This window comes from Oryzias latipes, chromosome 9 (genome assembly GCF_053564925.1).
Source record: "Oryzias latipes strain Hd-rR chromosome 9, Olatipes_Hd-rR_3.1".
In the NCBI taxonomy this organism is placed as follows: Eukaryota; Metazoa; Chordata; class Actinopteri; order Beloniformes; family Adrianichthyidae; genus Oryzias; species Oryzias latipes.
This window is the reverse complement of record NC_136245.1, coordinates 16812114-16836863: the sequence shown is the minus strand read 5'-3', so window position 1 is coordinate 16836863 and position 24750 is coordinate 16812114. Positions and strand designations below refer to the sequence as shown.

The 24750-nt window shown below is 40.5% G+C and overlaps 1 protein-coding gene across 3 annotated transcripts in view; it reads right to left on the bottom strand.

Moving 5' to 3' along the window:
* The window catches only part of LOC101156257 (tetratricopeptide repeat protein 28), a 222217-nt gene that overhangs the window by 117275 nt on the left and 80192 nt on the right, over positions 1–24750 (bottom strand). The window lies entirely within an intron of this gene.

Genomic DNA, 24750 nt, shown 5'->3' with positions numbered 1-24750 from the left:
CAGTTTCAAGGACGATGGTATTTGTTTGGACTTCCTCCTCATGACTGAGACCTGGGCATGTCCCGATGAGTGCAGCACTTTGACCAGCTGGTTGTTCCTATTTTAGCTCCCCGCGGAAGTCTGGATGGGGAGGAGAAACGGCGTCTGTTTTCTATAAATGATTTTAAGTGCAAACAACGCTGTGTGCTATCATCATATTCCAGCTTTGAACTGACTTTATTTGAGGTGGGAAGGTCCGACCTGGTGCTGTGCCCTGTCGTTTACAGACCACCAAAGTACAACAAACACTTATGTGAAGGATTATTTGGACTTTTTGGCTGAAATTATGCCATTTTATGATCGTGTTCTTATTGTAGAGGATTTTAATATTCATGTGTGTTGTCCTGAAAAGCCGTTGGTGAAGGACTTCGTAGAGATCATTGACTCCTTTTACCTAGTTCAGTAGGTGTCTGAAGACACTCATGAAAAAGGACATATACAGGATCTTGTCCTCTCCTATGGATCGCTTGTTTTTAATATAGAGATCTGTGACATAGCTATTTTAGATCACATGACCGCGGTGTTTGAAGCTGGACTTTCACGTGCTGCAGTTAAATCTACCGCTCCTCCTCAACGTCGCAGGATTTTTAACTTTTCCACTGCTGGTCAGTTTTCCTCTGCTTTTAACCAGCTCACTGCTCCTTCCTCTGCTACTGATGTTTTGGAGCTCAGTTACTGGTTTCATTCCTTCTGCATTAACATCTAAACCTGAGCCCTGGTTCAATGAAAGAGCCCGGGCAGCTTGGAGGGCCTGCAGAAAAGCAGAACGTTGCTGGAAGAAGGAAAAATTACAAATCCTTGTTGGAACTTTTATCAGGATACTGTAAAACACACACAAAAAAAAAGAGTACCTGGCCAGTATTATTATTATTATTTTAATCAGCATAACCTATGGGCGCTTTTTAAAATGATAGATTCTATTCCCAATGTTTCACAGTGAGGATCTCTAGAAGCTTCACCTGACCTGTGAAATATGTTTTTTACAATTTTCTAATAATAAGGTGTCGAACATAAGGCCTGCATTATTCTTCCTTCCTCTGACCCTTCGACCTGTGTATGTTGCTCAGCTGCTCTCAGAAAATTTGAGCCAGTATCTCTTCAATTCTTGAATATTTTCTTTATTTCTCATGTTCAACACTTTGTATCAACTGCTGTTGTTTGAAAGTGCTTTATAAATAAAGTTGAGTTGAGTTGAGTTGAGACTAAATGTGAAGTTTGATGCTGCAGGGCATATTATGGTGTGGGATTTTATTCCAAGAGCTGGACCTGGCTTTTTAGTTTCAGTGACAGGAAGTCTAGATGATCCAGTAAGCTAAGATATTTTAGGTAACTCTGTGCTTCTAACTTTGTAGGAATCGTTTTTTGGTTGACCCCTTCTGACATGACTGTAGACCAGTGTAAAAAGCAATGTCCATAAGGACATAGATGAGCAAAGTTAATGAGAAAATATTTTTGATACATTAGACTAGGCCCTTCTCACTTACTATCAGTGTCTGCCCCCACAAATTCCCTTTTAGAAACAAGATCCAACATTCCCATGACCACACTCCTAAACCTTGAACGTACGATAGCTGCAAAAAGCAGTCTAGCTACGAATGAAACCCTAAGGATTATTATTGGGATTTCCTTCAAGTTTAAAATGCAAAAGCAGATAAGCTAATACTTTTGGCACCAGCAGTTGATTTTAATGTCTCTAGTGTTCCACCTTCTTCTGACTGTTTCCTGCAGTTTAGGAGCTCCAAACAGACCCCCTGCTGAGTCCTAGACGGGGTGTCCTAGCTTGGCTCTGCCCTGGTGAGAAACAACCTGGTCTCAGCATTGCACAACAGCTTGACTACGTCTGTGCAAGCGCCCTGGTGGCTAATGTAAATACGGTCCATCTGCTAATTCTAATCCATCCAGTCTCTATTGATACACAGAAATAAAAGTCACACATGCATGCCGATATATGTTTCAGCTCAGGAGCATGAGCTCACATCCTGTAAATGTGAATAATTGATACCATCACTGCTGTTTTAAAGCCTTTGTGTGCCCTATCGCCTGATGATCAATGAAGATAAATGCCAGGCTGCTGCAGATAGACTTGTCCTGCAGCGTTAGGCGCACGCACAGCAATAACTTCTGAGTTAAAAAACATCAACTCGATGAGAAATCTGAAAACCCCCTAAAAACACACTCAAGAAACGCGTGCAAGCATCTTAAACCTGTAACTATCGCACTCGAGGATATGAAACTGTGCAAGAACGCCAACAAACTCCAAGCCCTGAGGGAGAAAATAAAAGGAGATATGATCGGGGTGTAAACACGGAGAGGAAGGATCATGAGAATTCAGTGGTTTGAGGGTGCGTGGAGATTAGTTGGGTTAAACACAGCAAACACATGTAGTAAATGTGCTGCAGAGTGGTTAAGCTAATCGCACTCACAATGAAGGATTAGCCCATATACTTTGTCAGCGCAAGCCGTGCAAGCCAACGTTGTAAACACAGGAAAGACTCGCAGTTTGAAGATCAAGTCTCACGAAAATAAGAAGAAATGTCAAACAAGCATGTACTGTACATCAGGATCGCCACTGCAGCTCAGTTTATGAATATAGGCCAAGTGTGAACGAGTGTGCATGTGTTAGTGTAACTACTATTATTTGCATTGAGGCTGTGTGCATGAGTAGTAAGTGTAGTCTGGGTGCCAAGTCTTTGACTTTGAATGTATCACACATGCTAGTAGAGTTCCTGCTGCGTAATTTCATTTAAACCCCCTTCACACACCATAATTCAATTCTCTCTTCTAGACAATGACCATGTCATCTTAATCTGTCAGGTAGATTATGCAGCATCCCACACAAGACTGCTAATGCTGAGGAAAGGCTATTGTGCACTCCTTCAAGCTTGAATGAGCTGCTGTAGATTACTTTAGAGGATTGTTTCTGCCACTCATGTCTTAACCCAGCAGTTTCTTCCTTTTAATCTGAAGTTTTTTTCTTTTCCAATATTTTCAACAGTTTGTAGTCGTGATTTTATACTACTGGGTAATCCTCACCAACAATGGCTGCATGCAGCTCCAATGCTAACTCATTTCCTTCCAGATTCTTTCATTCCCTAAAAATTGAACATGGGGGTTTTATTTCCTTGCTGTTTTTTCTTTTTTTGAAGATTCCACATAACTGGCCAAAAGGCAGAGGTGGTGTAAATGTGTGCAGGCGCTTAAGGCAAGAAGCCACTCCAAGAGCTGATGGCCCAAATCACTCTTAGTTTACTGGCAACAGCTCTCAAGAGATGCAAGTGGGTGATTGAGACAGAACAAAAGCAGCTAATAATCTTTATTTCTATAAACCCAGTGAAATCAGTATGATGATAAATTGTAATTACTGCCAGTAATCAGCTATTACAGTGAGATGGTGTAGAGTGGCAGGTGTGTGCATGGTGGTTGTCCGGCTGGAAGGGTCCTGATACCACCCCCTCCAGTTGGCTCAATCGGATTATAGCTAAGTCATTTAGCCATAGCAGGGCCTATAGGAGCGCCTTCATACCTTAAGCACTTATCCTGCCTTGATCCACCCAGCACAAGTCTTTTGACTCTGGGAACAATGCCTCTATGTGCTTCAAGTTGAACACGTGTGAGGAAATTATAAGCGTCTCAACATAAAATAGATTTTTTTTGGTGTTACTTCAGGCGTTAAATAAACAATATTAGAGCTTATCTCAGTAAATTCAAACCAAGTGGCCATGCGAATGCATTACTACAGCAAGGATGTCTGATCAAGCAGATCTGTGTGCTGCTGACCTCAGTCTAAAATGCTGGAGTTGGTGCCTCAGGATCACTAATGAACTGTGGTCCAGGACATTGTAATTAAAGATCCGCAACACGACTACAGCTGCTTACATGACTTCACTCCTTAAAGAGGGATCTCTAAAGCAGCCGGGCTAATGAAAAGCACAGACCCAACAACATTCCTGAGAGGAACAGAAAAGCAAACAAACAGATCTCGAAGAAAACACAAGAGCCACATAATGAAAATAGCATTACGGCCCAACCACCAGCCACTGGAGTGTTGTAAAGAACAAACAATGGGTACTGACACTTGTAAAAATTTGAGCAAGACCAAAACAAGTCACACTCTAAATCATTATTTAAAGCTTTTAAGTTCTTTCCTCAAAAACCAATCTAAGTCTTTCCTGTTCTGTAATAACACAACGTGACAGTGAATTAGTTAATTACATTTTGCTCCATAAACTGCAGACATACTTTGCAGGGGAGCCCAGAAAAATGCACAACCTGGCATCTAAGCAGACTGCATATGCCAAACTGTGATCCAAGCATCTAGTCCATACATCATGGGGTATTACTGGGCTCTCACAGCTATCACAGGAGTAGAGTCTGCTTTCATGCTCCTCAAAACAGGATCCGACTGTGGAGCAGAAGCATGCTTCTGCCTCTAGGCTGTGCATGTGGAGGTCCTCCTCTTCTCCCTCATGTGTCTTTGGTGGCTGTCCAACAAGCCGGCAAAGTCTGACATGCTTTTCTTCTACTTTTGTTTTCTTCTTTTGAGCAAAGGGAATGTTCTCCAGCTGGACTAAACTTGCCTCCCTTCTTTTTATCTTCCCAGCTACAGAGTGTAGCTGTTATGAGTGGCACACAACTGGATTGACTTTGCTGTGTGGATGGGAAAAGTACCAAGTAGTTCAGTATGTTTGTGCATTCTCTGGTCTGAGTTAAAGCCATTTACAGAGTGCACGTCTCCACTGTAAGTTTTCCAGAACACTGGGAGACAGTATTGTTGAGTGCCCATTGGTAAGTAAGTGATTTAAAGATCACAAGTATACACTGAACAATTACCCATGGGATAACCCTCTCCAAAAACACGTACAGTTGAGTGGGTGGAGATAACTACCAACATTTATAACAGCAGGCTGCAGGTAAGTTTAATTTTTGGTGTAAAATCTGACTTTTTTACATTAAGGTCAATAAGAAATCACTCCCTTCTGATCCCTGCTTCCATTAGCATTTTGAGGAACCGGAATATTGAATACCTCCTGTTCTGCATTAAATTTGTGAACAGAAAGAGTTGTGTCCAAATTCCTTTTACTACTCACTACTTAGTGCAACATATAGTACATTCGCTCAAACCGCCGTTTTGTAGTGCTGTCCGAATGTACAATTTCAAAATCGAGTGCCCGACAAATCTCCCAGAAAGTCTCTGCTCACTAGATTGGGGAATATAGACCACAATGCATTGCATTTGAACAATTTTTGCTGGGGGAAAAAATGTATGTCAATGTATTTTTTTTAATCAAGCATCAAGGTTTTCCATCATCAGAACACAATGGATTCATATATATAGTCTTCACAAAAGGCTCGTATTGATTAGGTTTTCATTTTTTGAAATTGTTGACATCAAATTTGCCATTTAAAAAACAAAAGTGGAGCACTAGCTAGTCCCGCACTATATCGTTTTTTTTTAGTAGTTAGGGAGTAGGGAGGGAATTCGGGCATAGTCAAAGGCTAGAGTCCTGGTTGTTTCCCATCTAGCCCTGTTTTTGCAGTTTATTGAAAAAGGACACACCTAATTCAGATAATCTGCAGCAGGCATTGTGGGGATATCAAAATGGAGATCATTCATGGAGGACGATTCATGGGGCCTGATGTCAAGTGCAGGTCTGATATCCTCCACCTCCCAGAGCTTAGAAAGTCCAGACTGGAAGTTTTAAGAATCATCCCAAAATTCTGAACCTCCGACATTAGCAACAGGAAAGAAAAAAAAAGTTACAAACCACTTGTATCTGTAATAAATATGTTTTTATTGCAAACATCCTCTCATTTTAATTTGAGCACATTTCATCCATGCTCCACATATAAAATTCTACATTTTATAGCTGATGCTCAAAAGCTCAAAAGTGCAACAGTAATCGAATCCACAGAGGAAAAAACACATCATCGATCTACCAAAGAGCAAAGAGAATTTCAAGTGGTTTTCAATAAATTTAGCACTAACTTATAACCACTGCAAGCAGCTTCTGTCAGTCTTGACTTCAAGGCACTACCTCTAAGGGGGAAAAAATCTTCTATGGTGCCAATGTGAGTGAACAAAGATGTCAGGTAAATGGATCGGGCCATTTGCTGCACCAGAAGCTCTTTGATTTTTAGCAATTAAACCAAGCCTGTCTGTCTTTGCACTTTAGCCATGCTGGATATTCCACTAACTCTCTATCTACTTTCTGTGCAGCATTTGCAAACTCTATTTTTTCAGTTAACCTCAACTTTGGAACTCTATTACAGACAATGTTGGTGGTTTCCAATTTGATCTAAAAAATAACATCCACATTAGTTATATGTGCCATTGTGCTTTTACCCTTGTACACTGTCCTCTATTTTGAAAAAGACAAAGTAGGTTTCTCAATCAGAGCCAGGTGTGTGCCGTGCAAAGAAGTGGAAAAAAAAAAAGACTCTGCAAGAAGGTAGGACATAGATAAATATAACTTCCCCTCTCACCTTGCATTCGCTGTGTGCAACCAGTTTCCTTCAGCCGAGGTCCCAGTGGCCCCACAGTTCCAACCAAAAAGACAGCTGGCACTCAGTTATGCTCTGGCATTTTACACCACCATTAGGGTCCTTTACCAGCTCGCAATGTCAAACGCTCTATTCAGACACCTAAATATTTAATCAAGACAAGAAGAAGGCAATCTCCTACATCCACGAGCATTAAAGATTTAACATCTATGACATGATATCTACTAGTCATCCAAGACTTAGTCAAGAGGTGCAGCCAATGGGGACAGGAGACACTGTTATTACCTAGTTAAATGGTGAAAAAAAGGAAGAAGAAAACACCAGTCTGATGGGAGAAAAAACAAAAACAAACACCAACACCCAGGCTAGAAATCCCTCACACACACCAAGTGGAAGAAGATAAATTTCTCTGCAAACATATATCATCTCAGAGAGGTGAAGCAGGGGGAGGCGTGTGAGTCCCATCAGTCATGGCTTTAGATTGAGGTTAAAAGCAGAACAGGGGAGCCAGCCCACTAACATACACACAACACACACACCCACACACATGCTAGCCAAGGACAGAAGGGGAGGCTGAGGTCAATATGCAGTATACTGTACTAATACAGCATTAGAGTAAATACTGATATGACACGCCTCATTACAGTGTTTCTATCTATTTTTCACCAAAAGGACCACACACAAAAAATTGTAATAAAACAAACGTTTTTGTGCTTCAGAAGGAAATGACAATGATGCACAAAGAATCAACTTTAATGGAGAGGTTCAGAAAAGAAAGGTCAACAAGAGAAAGGTAGTGAAAACTGATGCCAACCTTTATAAAAGTGAACACCTTAACATGTTTACCTCAAGGTCAGGTGATGTTAAGAGAAAAAAGTATAACTACATTTCTCACAGTGAGGCTTCTCTGAGCCTCTGGATTGTTCAGGTCTGTGAGGGTGTAAATAGAAGAAGACTGAACAAACACTTGTTTGACTGTCAGAAGAAAGCTTCTTCTTTTTGGCCATTTCAAAGACAATTAGTTAAGGACTGAGTGACTATTACAATCGTAAGTTGCTACAAATCTAAATGTATACGGGATATAAAAGTCAGCTACATACTTGGACATACTATATGTGGAACGGTTGTGGAAAGTCACAAATTGTGCATATGCATATCCCAAAAATCACAGACAATTGCATAAGATTTACGTAAAAATTGCATAAGTACTACGCAAAACCCACATACACTGGGTAGTTCTCAGCCGAGCCAAAATTTTGAACAGCTCAAAACTGAATTGACGTAAAGACCCGTAAAGACCCATCGGCCCAAAACCCTCCACGGACAGCTGTGAACATCGACGAATAACGTACACAAGAAACACGAAAGACCAACATTTTGCATTTTCTAGGTCTGTCCCAAAAATATCAGCCCCAGACCATGGTACGGCCTCCTTCAAGGAAGGTATTTGGTCATAATTTAAAAAAAAAAAAATTGTGATCTGTGTTTTTGAATCTAACATACGTTTATTGACAATTCTATTTGGTCAAAGTTTTTCATAAAAGAGGATTTAGATTCTCATCAGCTGCTTGTATTTATCTGTGAAACTGCTGCCTTCATGATAATCCTGTTAGAAAGCTGCACAATTTCAATTTCAATCCTACCATTTTAAAGGAAATCATTAAGGAGTTTTTGTTTACATCCAAGAACACAGAACAACAGATCAGAAAAACTGTGAGATTATCTAAAATTGTTCATCTGCTTGAAACGTGAGCAGCTGCAGTTAATTAGCTGTGTGTGTGGTCTCGATCCATAGTATCTAGTGCAGGCTGTGAAGAAAGGTGGAGGCGGGCACACACAGACACAGATGCAGATACTGGAGGTGACTGTGATCACCGACGGGCGACGTGACTTGGTTAAGAATGGCAAAGTAAGAGTGATCAAATAAAGCCTAAATCCACCCACATCCCATGACCCTGCAATAAGTCAAACACCCACGACAAGCTCATACCCCATAAATAATCCAGTCTGAAGCCAGCCCTCCCTCTGCTCAAGTTTACATTCACTGTTTAACTACGGATGAAAGAGAAAAACTTTCGGGAAAACAAACAGGGAGAAAACATACCTCATTTGGCAACTAATAAGTTGCTAAAGGCAGCTGAATCTAGCTTTCTGTTCTCCATTTTCGTGCTCTCCTGGGCCACATGCACAAAGAGAACATAACTAGCGCACGTTGAATGCCATGTAGCACTTCAGATAATTCATGCATCGCACCCAAATACATCATGTGGGGTTAATAGAGCAGGTGTCCACAGCAGACCTCTCTTTGTACCCTTGGCTCTCAAGCCAATATTCAGGGCTAATTTGAATGAAAAAAAAAACATCTGAAAACATTTCCTGCATGATTCAGGCTAATTCTCAATCTGCTGCTCTTTGACACTGTGCCACCGTGCATCTCATTTCCATTCCCAAGGCCTCAACACAAACTCACAGCTTGCCATGTCATGTTGCAAAAACAGAGAAAGGGAAGGACATGAGGCAAAAGGAGAGGAGCAGAGTAGCACACTTTTGCTTTTGGTGCCTAAATATTCATCCTTTAAACAAATGCCATTAATACTGATCTTGCAAAAAAGTTAATAAAGCATTCTAGTAAGTAAATATATATTTTAAACCAAAACCCAATAAAAAACATGATAGATTTGATTTTGAACTGTGCATTCTGATCTGAAGTCATAGTCTGACACATACATTAATCCACAGGAAGTAAACTAGCACCTATTTTACAATTATTATCAAACGCATACTGTAACTATTTAATATGTTGCTTACATGCAGAGTTCTTGAAAAGCAAAATGGATGTCTTGATCTAATAAACCATGATAAGCAAAAAATGGAAATTGCACAGGGATTAGAAAATTGAACAAGTTTTATGGTCAAATAAAGTTGGATGTCAGCAGTCATGAACAGATAAAGAAAAATAGTGGGTTTGAGATTTGCTAGTTTTGAGAATTTAATGTGTGTTTTTGCGCATTAACAGGTATGACATCAGCTGTTGCCCTCTTACTTTAAAGGCACACTTGGATCATCTTTTGATCTATTTTGAAAGTATTCCCAGTGGCCTTTTAATTATGATTATGCCGTTTTTAGCCAAAAAATATTAAAGAGTGAAGTTTTCCAGGACATGATTTCTGCAGAAAGCTCGTTGTTGCAGAGTAACCCCACCCCCCTTCCCCTTTCCGTTGCTGAGAGCTCACACCCCCAACAAAAATGGTTAGAAATGGTTAGAGTCAGACGTCAGCTCAGACGAGGAAAACAAAAACGTACATGGATCTAGTCGTCTGCAAGTGGATGCATCAAAATAGTAGATATATATAATACTAAATTTTTACATTTTTTATGTATAAAATAATTTATCCTACATCTCAAAAATGCTTTTTTCCAAACTGCATTTTTCGGTCTGCTCTGATTCACAATGTTTTGAACAAACACGTACTCAGAAATGCAATTTTATGCTTAATTTGCTTTAAATATACATCCTCCTTTAAGATAAGTTATAAGGCCTTTAAATTACAAATGAATTTTACAGCCTTGAAATAGTTTTATAAATACTAAATGTTCATTCTGATAAAGTAAGAAAAACGCAAATGTGACTACCGGTATTTGAATGATCGACAAAAAAAGAACCTTTTCTCATTAAAAAAAAGGTTTTGTTTTGAGTTCATCTAACGCACAGCTTAAATCCAGCGTCTTGGGGTTGCATATCATGCTGAAATGTATGTGATCTGCACTGGTTTTGCATCCACTCTGCGTGTCATTGAATCAATCATGAACAAATATAAGGCCAATAAAGCCTGTATGACACTGAACCATCCATCAAGACCATGAAAGAAAGGACAGAAACAAATCTATAGCAGGTGAGCTGGAAGTAGTAAAGACTGTATCTGTGTCAGTAGTGTAACACAGGCCCCCCATCTCCCCAACCCTGGCACATAAAACGTGAAACAGAAGGGCAAACTGGAAAAAGAAGATTTGTGAAAAACTAAAAAATGAAAGCGGATAGAGGTAGAAAACATTCTCCCATGGTGATATGCCGCTTGCTTTTAAGGGTGGAAGAAGTTTCCAGTCAATTTCCTTCTCCTATTTTGGCACCTAAAGATAATATCTCTCTGTCTCTCTCTTTGCACCAAAGGCATGATGAGTGTTGCATAAAATTAGCTGCTTGAAAGGGAATCTGTGACCAGGGGCAACACAGAGGACCTTGTTTCTAAAGAGTCTACCCCATTTCCCCAAGTAACAAGGCAAGATTAGATAGAGAAGAGGAGGCTTCTTTAAAATAGCACCCCACAGACTGAATTTTTGATTAGCACGGAAAAGGGAAGCCAAAAAAAAATGATGAACTCCCTGACATGTTTTGCTCGCTGTGTCTGTCTTAGAGGCTCCTGCAACCCCAAACGGGAATTAAACATGGATCTGCAATAATAAGTGCATGTTGTTTATTGTGGTCGAGAAGGAAGCAGTTGTCAGGAAACCGCAGAGGTGAGTCTGTCATCTGGCGCCCTTCATGCACTGAAAAATAGACAGGTTAGAGCCTTAAATGCTTCATCTACTCTCTGGTATCCAAGTCCAATTACAACTCGTCCCTCCAAGCCTTCTTTTTCCACACTCTCCTGGGCTGTCAGATTCTGATATGGGGGGTGGGGGGGGGGGGGGTTGGCAGGCACTGCAATACTCAAGGTCGGTCAGTCTGCACACTTAACCTCATTTCCCAACACAGTACTTTGCCTCCTCCAAGAGATCCTTTTGATTGGAGTCCGTTTAAAGAAGGGCTTTTGGCTTGAGGGGCAGGTAGACAAGGGAAGATCAGAGCTGCCTCAGCGCTGCCTGAAGGAAAAGATCTCTGCAGCATGAGCACCCACTCTAGTTAGTCAGATAGTTTTCAATTAACCATTGGGAAAAGACTAAGAATTAATCTGAGCCAGTGCAGGGAGCTAATCATGCAATATTCATGTACACAAACTAATAAAAGCCTGGATTAGCCCACATATTTACACAGGGTCGGTTCGTGTCGTCCGCACATGAAAGGAGTCGGCTGCCAAAAGGGTCCAAAAAAGATGGGAGAGCCGCAAAAAGGAGAGGAGAAATCAGAAAGAGGAATGATAAGTGTGGAGAGGGATATCAGAAGGAAGGAAATCACAGGGGAAAATGGGAGGTCAGTGGGGCACAGGAAAGGCCTTGGGCAAAAAGTATATGGAAGGATGAGATAAAGAGGTTAGGAATAACTCAAGAAGGTTCGACTCATCAAAAAGAGATTAGGGATCATCTGCATTTCGCCTTTTTATGGGCTTTCACCATAATCACCTGCGACCGCCTCCCTTAAAACGACACCAATCTCAGTAAAATGATCTCAACAAATTGGGAAGCAATAGAAAATAGGGGGCTTTAGTGTCTTTGGGGGGCTGCAGACAGACCACAGGGAATCTGCGGCACACAGAGATAGAACTGTAATTGGCTGACACACATCCTTGTTTTTTTAATCTGGGACTACGATTAAACTGGGGAGTACACACGCAAAATCGGCAGAAATTGTCGAGGCCACTAATGTTTCAAATGTTATGCACATGAATCAGAACAATATGCTAAATTTATCGGCAATCCTTAGTAGGTCACAACCAAATTAATAGACTTCAAAGGTGGATTATGCGTGACTGGACATACCAATTCCACACTGGCTGACTTCTTACAGAGCATTAGCGCTGTATGTCAAACAAGAAGCTAATCGTGGGTTTAGTTTGAAAATATCCTTTGACCTTTTGTAGAGGTCTCCGAATTAATTTTATGCTCCACAGATATCTAATTTTCTGCTTTTGCAGACTTACACAGTTACAGAATAATGGAAATGTCTGGATATTTTTCTTCACTTAGGTAAGTCTGAAGTGCTTCAGTGTTAAACGCCTGTTCCTGTTTAATTCCAAGGGACGCATGTGAGATGCCAGTGCACACATTCTGATGGGTTGACAGGGAAATGCATTGGAGAAGGAGCCCCGTTTCCGGCTGATTTGAGGGGGGAGAAAAAAAAACTCTTATTCTCCTGTTTCAAGGAGCCAGCGAGACTAATGAATTCACACTTCTGCCAATGTGCTGGGCTAGCAGGTTTCCCCCCTTCACTCCTGTTTCTACCTGCCGCAACTTTGGGAAATGAAATGTGAGAAACAGGGCAATTTTCAAGAAACAGCCGTTTCCTCCTGAGAGACACAGACATAAAGACGGAGTACAGAGGTAAATGTGGAGAGATGAAGGGGTTTGCGTTTTGAGAAAAAAAATGAAGACAGAAGACAAGCAAGATGTAAGCAGCACTGAGTGCCATGTCTGACGGAAGACAGAGGTGCTTAAATTGCATTTTTGGCCTTTAACTTGGTTTATACAAAGCGACGGCAGTTGCAGAGCGGCGCTTGATCTTAGCAATCGGCCTCCATGAAGCGTTGCTACGATTTTCAACAAGCAGAAACAAAAGAGCATGTCAGCATGAGGAAGTTTGCTTCACTCAGAGAACTTTCAACGAAAAATACATCAAGAAGTGTGTGTGTGTGTGTGGGGGGGGGGGGGGGGGGGGGGCAGAACAAAGACAGTGGGAAACAGGACAGCAGTAAAGAATATGAAAGGTTCTCCATCTGTTCATGGTTATGTTTGAAGTCCTTGCTGACACTGAAATGGTCTCTATCCCACCATTTTTCAAGGGTAACACCATGGCTCAGCTACAATATTGAGTCACACTGGCCTCATTCCTCCCTTCTTAACAAAAGCAGAATGACCCTTTGAGGATTTCACAGGTAAAAACTGGGTTTTTGTTCCAAAGCGAATGAATGATGACTCTTTCGAGGCATCTAGGAGATGAAAAGGAAGTGGGTGGATGAGTGGCAAGTGGAGGAAACCACTCATGGGACCAGTTACATTTCATTTTGATAGGAGCTGGAAAATCACCATCTGTAATTAGATTACAGACAGATAAATGGAATGAGAAAAAGATCCTTAGTTAATTAACTCAAGCCATATTCTAATCAGGTTTCAGGACTCCCCCCACTTCCAACCACCTCTGATATGGAATCCCATCCCAAATCCCACTGGATTTCACACAAGCCAAGACGAGTCAGACCCTCAAACAAGATCATTTGACACTAATTTCTTAAACAAGAAATCCCTCACAGATGAGGCCTGATTGTGACAGCAAAGCAAGCGCATTGATAGCTAATGAGACACTGAAGTTGCAGGGAGTGCAAGAGAAGGATTTTGTTTCTTGTTGTTTTGAGGAAGTCTCTGGAGACAAACAGTTCCGGTGACAGAGCGACAGTTTCCATCTCTGCTGGAAACGAGGACAGGGAACTAAATGGGTCTCTTTTGGAGAACAGGAACAAGTGACTGTGATAACAGTCAAAGGGGTGTCACGGAAGAAGTGCCGCCTGTCACATTCACAGCTCCATTATCTGTCAACCTGCCAGTCCATCTGTCTGTTTGCCTCACACTGCCACCAGACTGACAAACCTCATTTACTACAGAAACTTGGTCACTGTGCAATGTGCAAAAGCAGCAGCCTAAGTGTTGCACACTTCTTCTGCAGTTTCCCGATTGTTCTGACATTTTTCATCAGATTCTAATGATTACTTCTGTGGTGGGAATGAGAAATTTCATTTTATTGAGGCAGTCTTGTAGACAGTGACAGCTCCATCCCAGCCGTTGCATTTCTCTACGTGTGATTAAAAATACATTTCATATTTCAAGTCACTTCTCATTTTCCTGAACAAAGCAATACATGAAAGAAAAGATAAAAGGACTGACAACTTAAACAGGAGATTGTTTTTCTGCGCCCACTTGTTAAAAACGAATGATTAAGGTGCACCTAGTGACAGAGTTTTCTTTTTTATATTTTCTTTTTCAGCAACAGTTAATCTAAAAGCAACATGTGGAAAAAAGAAGCCTTCATTTCTGCTCTAACAGTAATGTTATGTTCACAGCGCCCTCGGCAACTTGTGATCAAGCGACCACTTACAATGAAAAGTCCAAATAAACACTCGATTGGGGCTTCCACATTTAAAACTCTCGCAGTAACGCGTAGCCTTTGTTGGGAGTAACAGATAACTAAGTAACAAATTACTGTAGTTTACTTTTGTCGGTAACGGAGGAACCTAACGAATTACAGTTCAAATTTTGGTAATTCATTACAATTACTGGACCATAGAAACCCCTTGTTACTTCTTTACTTAAGTTTTGTAGACTCTGACATTTTCTCTCGGTTAAATGAAACAAAACGGAGATCATTTTGGGTTTTTTTGTATATAGACCACATGTGTTGTAACTTATTTTTGTGTCATTTTTTACACTGTTGTCTCAATTCTAATAAAACCAGGTTGTGTCTTGAAGCATGTTCATACAGGTCATTGCTTTAAAGAATAAAGTTAAATGAAAGACAAGAAGATCTAGTTTGTGCAAACTGTTTTTCTCCTGAGAATCTGTATGAGAGGAAAAAAAGTAAAGTAACGAGTAGTGAATTACTTTTTCAAATCCGTAATTAGTAAAGTAATCTTATTACAATTTTGATCCAGTAACTAAATTAAGTAATCAATTACTTTTTAGAAGTAATTTACCCAACGCATAGCTACGCAAGTTTTTAACTTTGTCTTTGAGCTCCGCATACAAAACGTGCGGCCCTTGAACGCACCTTGAAAGTTAAACCAGTTGAACTTTGAACAAACAGCGACTCTGATTTGGTAATGATGTTAGGGCAGCATGCTTTTTAACTCCTGGAAGTGTCAAGAGTTTAAAACCTGATCATGACGGAGAAATTAATAACTGCAGTTTGTGCCCAGATGGAATTATATGACACCAAGTCTTCCATAAATCGGAACAGACCTGTGAAAGAAAAAGCCTGGAGCAAGATTCACATGACTTGCACTGCTTTGACATTTCACATCCAAGTGTAGGTACACGGGCTAGTATCGGGTAGCACATGTACCCGATACTAGCAGCTTCAATGGTCAGCCTGTAGCATAAAATAAATAAATCTTATAAAATATGAATGTTTGCCAATGTGCAATTTATAGGTTTCCTGCACCATTTGTGGTGAAAATGGGAAACAACTACAACAAAAGATTGCAAATGTACTTCCTGAGGTTATGAACTTCTGAACTTGTTGCTGAAAAGGTTTCCTTGTCAATCAATGGACGCCTATTGTTGTCAAATCAGCAGAATCTGACTCAATTTAGCACAGTGTTTTCTCCTGCTTGTGAAGAAAACACAGCCGACGTTACCAAATGTACATATTTTCTTATTTTCCCTTTTTAAAACGTCCTAAATGGGGCTTTTGATGACTCCGTCAAGAAAAATTCCAGATTTAATAAAAAGCAAACTTCTCGGAGGGCATTTATTACATTGGAATCCTGTGTCAAAGAGCTAAAAATAAATTTAAAGACAACAACTGCTTAGTAAATAAATTGTTCCCAGATGAATACTGCTTGCTTAGACATTTTTTTTTTTTTGACACGTGGAGGTCTGTTTCATTTCCGAACACCTGCTCTCTATTTCAGCCATAGGACTTGCATGAAGCCAGCCGAGATGTGCCACCCTCAGCGGAGCTCTACTCAGACTCCAGAGATGGAAACACGAAGCATCAGAAAGCTGAGGAAATGGATCTGATGGTGCAAAGTGTCAACAGCTTAGCCCTAACCAACCCTACTTAAGCTGCAAAGCATCTGAGGAGCTCATATGAATTCAAGATGGTAGCTGTTCAGCTATTGTGCTCGGCTGTGCTATAAATATTACAATGTCCCAGTTGTCTGAGAGGAAATGAAACCCAATACTTTAAGAGAAGAAGTTGGGTTGCAGTCCTTATACAGATCTGCTGAAGGCAGACATGCTCACGCTGCTAAGGACCACCGCAGCTGTTCAGAGCTTGGCGGACACATGGAGTCATGGTCATTGACGGAGACAAGCAAAAAATATCCACGAACATCTGCTACAAAAATCCCATGCAGGAATGACAAATGACTTTTTTTTCAGTAAAATAAGATTTGCCCAATGTTTATTCATTCAGTCTGTACTTGAGGATCGGAGCTTGGCTATAGTTTCAAAAAGACCAAAGAAAATGATTTCTTTATTCAGAAATAGAAAGTGTGACACACTTATTGCTGGAAAATTCTAAGTTTTTTTTTTTTTTTTTTTTTTTTGGGGGGGGGGGGGGGGGGGTAGATGGAAAAAAGGGGCTTTTTCTCCCAAGTGAAAATAAGAGAGGGTAGAATTCACACCTGAGGCATTACATTAGCTCTTCTGTGCCAAGTTTAAGTGTTTTGTTCCACTGAGAAATTATGCATCTTTATTTTACAGCCCCCATTGGAGTAAGTGTACAAAGATGGGTCTTTATGTGAAACAAAAAGCAGCTTTCAAGGCATGAAACAGTTTCTATTGGTCTGGATGATTTCATCACGAAGAACCCTTTCAGCAGATACCTTTTTAACTCAAACACGGCTGGAACATCCCATCCAGAAACGGGTGTCCACAAACTGACTATTTAGTCCATTCATATTTGTGTCTACGTAACATTTTAGACGAAGCTGTAACCGGGTAGAAGAGACCATTCATATAAGAGTAGGGTAAGGAAATCACCATCAACTGGATGGCAAATGGCTTGGGTCTCTCTTTATGAGGATGACTGTCTTTAAGCCTTCATTAAAATTCAATAGGCCCCATTTAAAAAAGGACAACTCTTTAAGAAAATCATTGCTTTGTTAAAAAAGAAACCAAAAAAAGGCAGTTAGATTATCTCTGCTATATAAATCAGACTTGTGACATTATCATTACATGACATTATTTCCAACCTGGTTTTGCTGTTTTCCTATTCAATAAATAAAATATTTGAGAATCTGCAGATTTGGAGTCTGCATGCAAAAATACTGAAAAACTTTAAAGCAGAGTTTTAAAAGAAGGGTGAAACACACAAAAAACACATGCAATAAATGTTTTTGATGATTAATTACCGGTACTGCTTTTGTTCCTCATGTGTCCTAAAAAACAATTTTTTGCTGTATCCAATTACGGTCTCTCCCCTTTTTTTATGAAAATACTTTGTGTTATTTTCCTTCTACATCTTGCTAACTTCTTGTTTTTTTTAAATCACAAGTTATAATTATGAATATAACATATAGAGTTATTTGGAACAGTTAGTCCAATTATTCAGTAACATTTGAAAGCCTGTTGCTTAACAGCAGAAACATTCAGCCACAGAATTGATGCTGCTCGCAAATTATCTTTAAACACATCTTTTTTTTAATGTTTCTTATATTAAGATTTTTATATGAGGAATGGCATGATTTCTGAATTCCAATAAACATTTGCTGATTTAAATATACTTACTATTAAGACATTGTGTTTCGTTTTTGATGCATTTATTAATCAATGCATTGTTTACAATCATTTTATCCTGAATAAGGCCATAGTGGCCTCTGGAGCCTGTCCCAAACTTTACCACAGGGAAGAGGCAGGACTGACCCAAAACAGGCTGCTTTCTATCTACAGTTTTTCATATGATGTTACCAGAATGAAATAAGCAGCAAAATGTGAACGGAAAACTGCTCCAAGCTTTTGTGTTGATGATTCAAATACTACAAAAAAAAAAACACTTTTAAGCATAGATTGATGTGTGTTTTTGCACTGGAAGGTCTCAGTTTGGTCCATGACAGTGATCATGCAGTGTTTTGAAAGAGCAGAGACTTCGCTGACACATCAAATATGCCATTGGTAACTGGAGCCCTCTTCTGACTGCTGAACAATGCCTTCTCCAGTGTGGCCTTTGACCCCCCCTCCCCGCCCCTTCCCTCCCTCACATGAGTGTAGAACAACCTTGAGGATCAGAGAGGAAGAAGTACAGGAAGGTTGAAACACGGAGGAGGTTGTACTGCTGTCGTTTGATGGATGACAACATTTTGCATTTTCAATCAATTGTGGCCTATAGCTGACACAAGGAGATCGCTCACTTGTCACGATAAATACTTTCTTAGTGACTTCAAGCAAAACCAAGAAAACAATATACGTCCAATATGTCCAACAACCCATGGGCTCGGAATCAGATCCTACCTATAGAAGATAATTAGTTATAATTAGGGGCCAGTTAGGAGGCACCAGGAGCTAAACGTTGGAACAAACAGAGCCATAGCAATACTGGAAATATTTATTAGACTACCACAGGAATCTCGGTTAAATATATAAAATCTATGAGGCATGAGATTGTTTGAGATGGAGACACATGAGGGGGAAGAACCACAGCGGTTTGTTCTGCACTCCTCATTACAGCCTATATCTTAGTGTGCCTGTCAGTCACCAGCTGTCTATCTGCCTTGTTAAGGGAGCTGAAATCATGAATCTCCCTTAGGAGACGAGCCCACTAAAGACAAGGCAAGGCTCCTGGCCCATATATCTAAGCAACTATAAACATATGGCTGACATAAATATCGCAATATAAGTCTCATATAAATATACCCAAAGTTACGCGTGAGGAGGGAGGTGGAAAAGGCTCAGTGGGTAATGCTCGGTCCCACAGCTAATTCCTGACTGCTAGATTTTACAGCTAGCAGTAAAAGCTTTTCTTGGCTACCCTCAGTATGCCCATGACGGATAGAAAATGGATAAAAAGTAAGGCCAGCAGTACCAGGGTGACGTTGAAGGAAACTTAATCAATCTGTTCTGGTCCTGGTCAGTTCTGTGACCCCTTGGAGAAGTACTCTGCTTAAGTCATGGTTTTACACACTCTATAACCATCAATAATGTCATCCTGGACAGGGCACTGACCACTCGGGTGCCCAGCAAGACCATTAACTGAAAAGATGGAAATATTGGTCTCAGCTGCATGGAGCCAATTGTTATATCATGGTCACCTCTTTGAAAAATTCTGCCTCAACAGAAGAGCTCATGGACGCCATCTCTGATTAAAGACAAGAGAGTATTAGTGGGATTTCTGAGCATCAGAATGATGTTCAGGGCAATGGCATTCTGTAGAAAACACTTAAAGCTGTCTGTCACAAAAAGAACCAGGCTCTACTGGCTATAGACAGCTGCAGCCCCTAGAGCTGATATAATGCCCGTTCCCCTGGACTCATTCCAGAGTGGAGTTACAGAAGAATGCAGGAACTGTGGTTTTGGCAGCTGTACTCAGACAAATCTTGTGAAACACGGAAAAGTATGCATGTTGTTCAAGCCATATGCTTGAAGGGATGTGGCTCTAAAGCCAACGACAGCCGTAATCCAAAACATGTTTTATCTGTCTAATGTCTGGGACTCTGGTTCTCTTCAGTGTGTGTAAAACTGGGTCTATAATACAGAAGCTTAACCAATGAACAGTACAAAAAGAAAAGAGCCCAATAGAGGACTGTTCCACTTCATAGAACTAGGAAATGTATTCCAATTGATGTGGTCCATCAAGTCAAGTCTGCTTTGTTCATAGTCGGGGCCCCAGGAGCGGTCATCTCCTGAGCTGTTGACCACACCTCTGGAACAATGACCTCAATAAACCTGAACATGAGTCCATTTACTCCAACAGAAGCACTGAGGGGAGAAGAAAAGCTGTAGCAAATCAGAAATAAGAGCTCTGAGGCTTGGGGAAACCATTACAAATAGACTGTTCTACACATAAATCAATTCTTGTATTTACCACTTGCTTTCCAAAAATCCATCTCAGCCTTCAGAGCTTTCAAAAATGAGGATTAATGAGAGCAGGATGGCTAAGTCACTATTGTCTCTCCTGCTGTGTTTTGACAATGGACTCCCCAAGAGGCCTTTCGCTGGTACAGACATGAGGGAAAAACCGCCCCTTCTTCTCCCAATCTTGTCCAGTTGTCCCAAAGGTAGCCGCTGGGCAGGGATTAACAGGGCGAGTGCCAGCACGCAGATTTCACCTGTACTTCATTTGAAATTCTCCCCAACCCCTGCCACATCTTTTCACACCAAAGCAGGATGGATCAGTGGTTGGCACACATACCATATCCTGGTCAACGTGACATGCTAGGCCATAAACACAGAACAGCATCAAAAACAGAGTACCTGTTTCTTCATATCCAGCTTTCCCTCCTTAAAGCCAAATCTTTTATCACCTTCACACTTTCTGCTCTCTTTCCTTTAACCTAGGGGTGCTCATTACGTCGACCGCGATCAACCGGTTGATCTTCAAGGACATGAGGGTAGAACGCAGGCCAGCATTGGTAAATAACAAAAAAAATCTAAATTTATTTCTAAAAAATCAGTCAGCGAATCAAAATCCTCACCGAGAAGTACGTGACTTGATGAACATGCAGAACGGCCAATTGGAAATCCTCTGATACACACGTCACTGCTCATGTGTGTTTAAATACACTAAGCGCAAATACTGTTTGCAATCAGGAAAGTCGCTAGTTGCCCACGCGGCACGTCAAGTCCCCGGCAGAAGCCAACTCCGACCCACTGGAGTGTTTTTGAGGCCCGGATCGCCCCGCCTGCCTCCTCGATCTGGAGTTGCCCCTTCAGATACAGCTGTCCTGCCACAGCGCCTGCTGCCGGCTCTGCAGTTCCCGTCCGATGGATCCGGGCCCACTAAGGTAGCAGTGTGTTCCTGTAGCACGCACTCCTCGACTGCTGCCCACAGGGCCAGCAGCGCTTTAGAAATGCCATGCTCCCCCCATTGCACGGTTTACAGGAGAGCATGACATACGATAGACGCTGCTTTCTATTTTTGTAATAAAACGCCTCATCTGTTAATACAAAACTATCTCTTCACAAAGATTTCTGTACACTTACTGTGTAGTTTTTGAATTATTAGTACATAAACAATGTTATGTACTAATAATTCATAATACTATGTTTATTATACATTATTTTAGTCTCAAAATACTATATATATATGTGTGTGTGTAGATCTTTAAGACATTGTCGTTTCAAAAGTAGCTCACATGCCAAAAAAGTATGGACACCCCAACTTTCACCATTAAATATTGTCTTTTTTCACAAATTGCATCAATGTCTCCAACTTTCCTAAACTAGTACTGTAACAATTCATTTTAACTAATCAATTTATTTAATAATTTGTGGTTCACGAAATGATTCATAGTTGAAATTGGTTCATTTTAAGCGATCCGAATCACTGACCTAAAATCGATTCAGGACATCTTTAGCCAAAATTCAACCAGTGTGACTCAGAGATAAATACCTGGATACTGAAAAGTTTTCCAGATTCCTTGTATTTTTTCAAGATAATCAAGTGTAAATTAAATATGTGTAAAAAGAAACAAGTAAACAAGAGTAAAAATGGCAAATCCATTTACATTTTTGTTTCATAAAGTTCAGCCCACTGTTGATTTTCCACATCAAAGTGATCCAACAAACCATTATTAGAAGATTCTACCACACTGTATGGTCACATGTCTTTGCTAAATTCTGTGTTTCTACACATTGGACTGGAATTATGGTTTCATCATTTTTTGCTGCCATCACATGCGTGTTGTCTGCTGTGATGCACTTGGTTGTTTTTATATTAGAGTAAAATGAACCTACAATGTCTCAATCCAAATGGTATTTTCCAATATCAATATAATCGATTTATTTCATTTAGGAACATTTTATAATAGCATAGGTTTATTCAATTAGCAACTTGCCTCAGAAAGATCCTTCGATTGTATTAATATATCAATTTAGAAATTAAGTTGATTAATCATTACACAATTAATATATACCTATCCGTGTTCTTATTCCTCAGTCTTGTGGCTGACTCGTTTGTTCATTAGCAAATTGCAATCTCCATGCAGCACCTTTACCCCTCCCAAGCTATCTTCCCTCTGACTGGCAGATTTACCAGAGCTCTTCTCTTCGTACATGAGTGTCTGACTGCTTTTCCCCTGCAGTATAAATGCATCCCTAAACCTGTTGTGCCGCTGCGAGCCATGAGATGTCACAGGCCCGGATGGAGCACCGGGGGAGGAGGGGGAAGCCCTTTTCCCTCCATCAGTGAGCTCATAAATAATAAAAAAGAAATCAAAGAGGAAAAGCAGCATGAAAACAAAATATCCCGGCGGGTAAAAAGTCAATAAGCACAGGCTGATATGCAAGGCTGTGCCTGCTGACAACAACAAGTCTGAGCTTTAAGTAAGTCCCAGCTTGACGCCCTCAGGTGACGAACCTTAAGTCAAAACCGTGGCATACCCAAAACCACCTGATATGACCACTAAAACAACCCAAAATGTTCTTTTGATTGCAATACAGCTGCTGCCATGAGGTATAAAGTGAGTTTAAATGCAGAGCAGGCTTTGGGAGATATTAACAGCCAGTGAGTTTGTGATAACAAACTGATTGGGACTTTAAAAAACACTAAGTTACAGAGAGCGCCGTGCCCAATATTTTTCAACAGAAGTGGAAAAAAAAGTAAAAATGAAGACTTTACCAACTAAAGTCCAGAGCACCAAACTCTTCAGCCGTGTGCACATATCATGTAATCCGTATTTAGTTCATCGGTCTCTCATTGGGACTACAGTACTGCTGTACAAAGTGCCAACTCCTTAAACCTGAGGCACCCAACTATGGGTTTTCTGGGATGCTTTCCCTACTAGTTTTCCAGATTTCCCTCTCCTACCTGCTGCGTATTACTTGGATCAGGTGTGATCCAATAATATGAAGCTGAAGGAAAGCCATCGAGACCTGAAGTTTGCCACCACGGCATAAAAACAAACTTGTGTATACATTCAAAAAAAGAACTCTATACAGAAAAACTGAGTTTTATAAGCCAGACAGCATCTTCCAATACATATGTTCCTTACAGCCCTTTTTATGGTGGCAGTAAGTCATCCAGCCTCCTTTCTCTACATATTTAAACTTCAAATCTGTCTTCCTTTATCAGATCAGCCACTCAGAACGACTCCATCAAATCACAGGAAGAGAGAGTTAATCACATAACCCCGTTCACTCTCATTCTACGTCCAGAGCACACAAAGTTTCTGCCAGCATCATTAGGAGAATTGCTCTGCTCCGTTCAACGTTAGACGTTGGGAATTTCGACTCATTTGTGTAATCCATTATGGGGAGGTGGACTGGACATTGAATCAATGTGATTCTCTTACACCTCTCATTGATTTCTAATGCTCATCAAATGGAGTATTGAGACAGATTAAATTCTGGAAACCAGAAAGAAAAGAAAATCTGCAATCTTTTGTGAAATGGTTGTTTCCTAACCTTGGAGTACAAATATTGCCTCCTATAGATGTGTGTTCATTCCAGTAGTCTTCATGCTGTTAGCCACAGGATGTCCATCACTGTTAATGAGGTTTCAGGGCAATAAAGAAAAAAAAACTATGACAAAAGAATTCATACAAACACTATGTACAATAAAAGCAATTCATATTGAGCAACTCCCTGCGAGCTTGAGCTCTGTGCACCAAGTACTAACGCTCATGCATATGCATCTGGCCTGCAAGATAACCAACAGTTGAATTAATCAGTTGCACACAAAAAGCCTTTTTTTTTTTGCAGAGACTAAAATGAGTGATGGAGTAAATCTGAAAACTAAACAATAAAAATGATCATTTTCGAGACATATCATCAAATTCTGGACTCTGTTTGGCTGAGAATCAGTTTTGGTCGTGAAGTAGGGCTTTCAGTCCACAAAGGGGGAGGGGGGGGAGTCACAGCATGGTCAACTCTGGCAGATAAACTGCACAGCTGCAGGAGTCATTAAGAATGGGTCTGAGCCTTATTTACTCTGTTAATAATTTGACATTAAAAGGCAGGCTTTTGATCACTGACATTCATCTGTTCATTTGGCTGGGAGATCATACACAGTAATAGCACTTGATGCAAACAAGTAACTTCATAACTGCAGCTATTTAAGGGCTAACAGCACCAGCAGCTGCTGCAGCGTTGCATGGGTATTGATGTACTGGATGGTAAAGAAGATCCAACATGATGGTTATCTTGTTTCCTCTGTGCAGCTTTAAAAATTATCTTCTGGGGGAAAAAAGAAAGTAGAAAACTACATATCTATATGATGTTGCTAAACTTGTGACAAGAACAGATTCAAGAAAACTGCTGATAACAAAAAAGGAGTTTCTCATCCTTTCATTTTTCCTCCTGTGAGTCTCTCTGCAAAGACTGGCTGTTTCTTATCTATCAAGCGCCCCCTGCTGGTAGAAATCTGAACCATAGGCATTCTTATGCTAGACAATTTTTACAGAGCCCAGA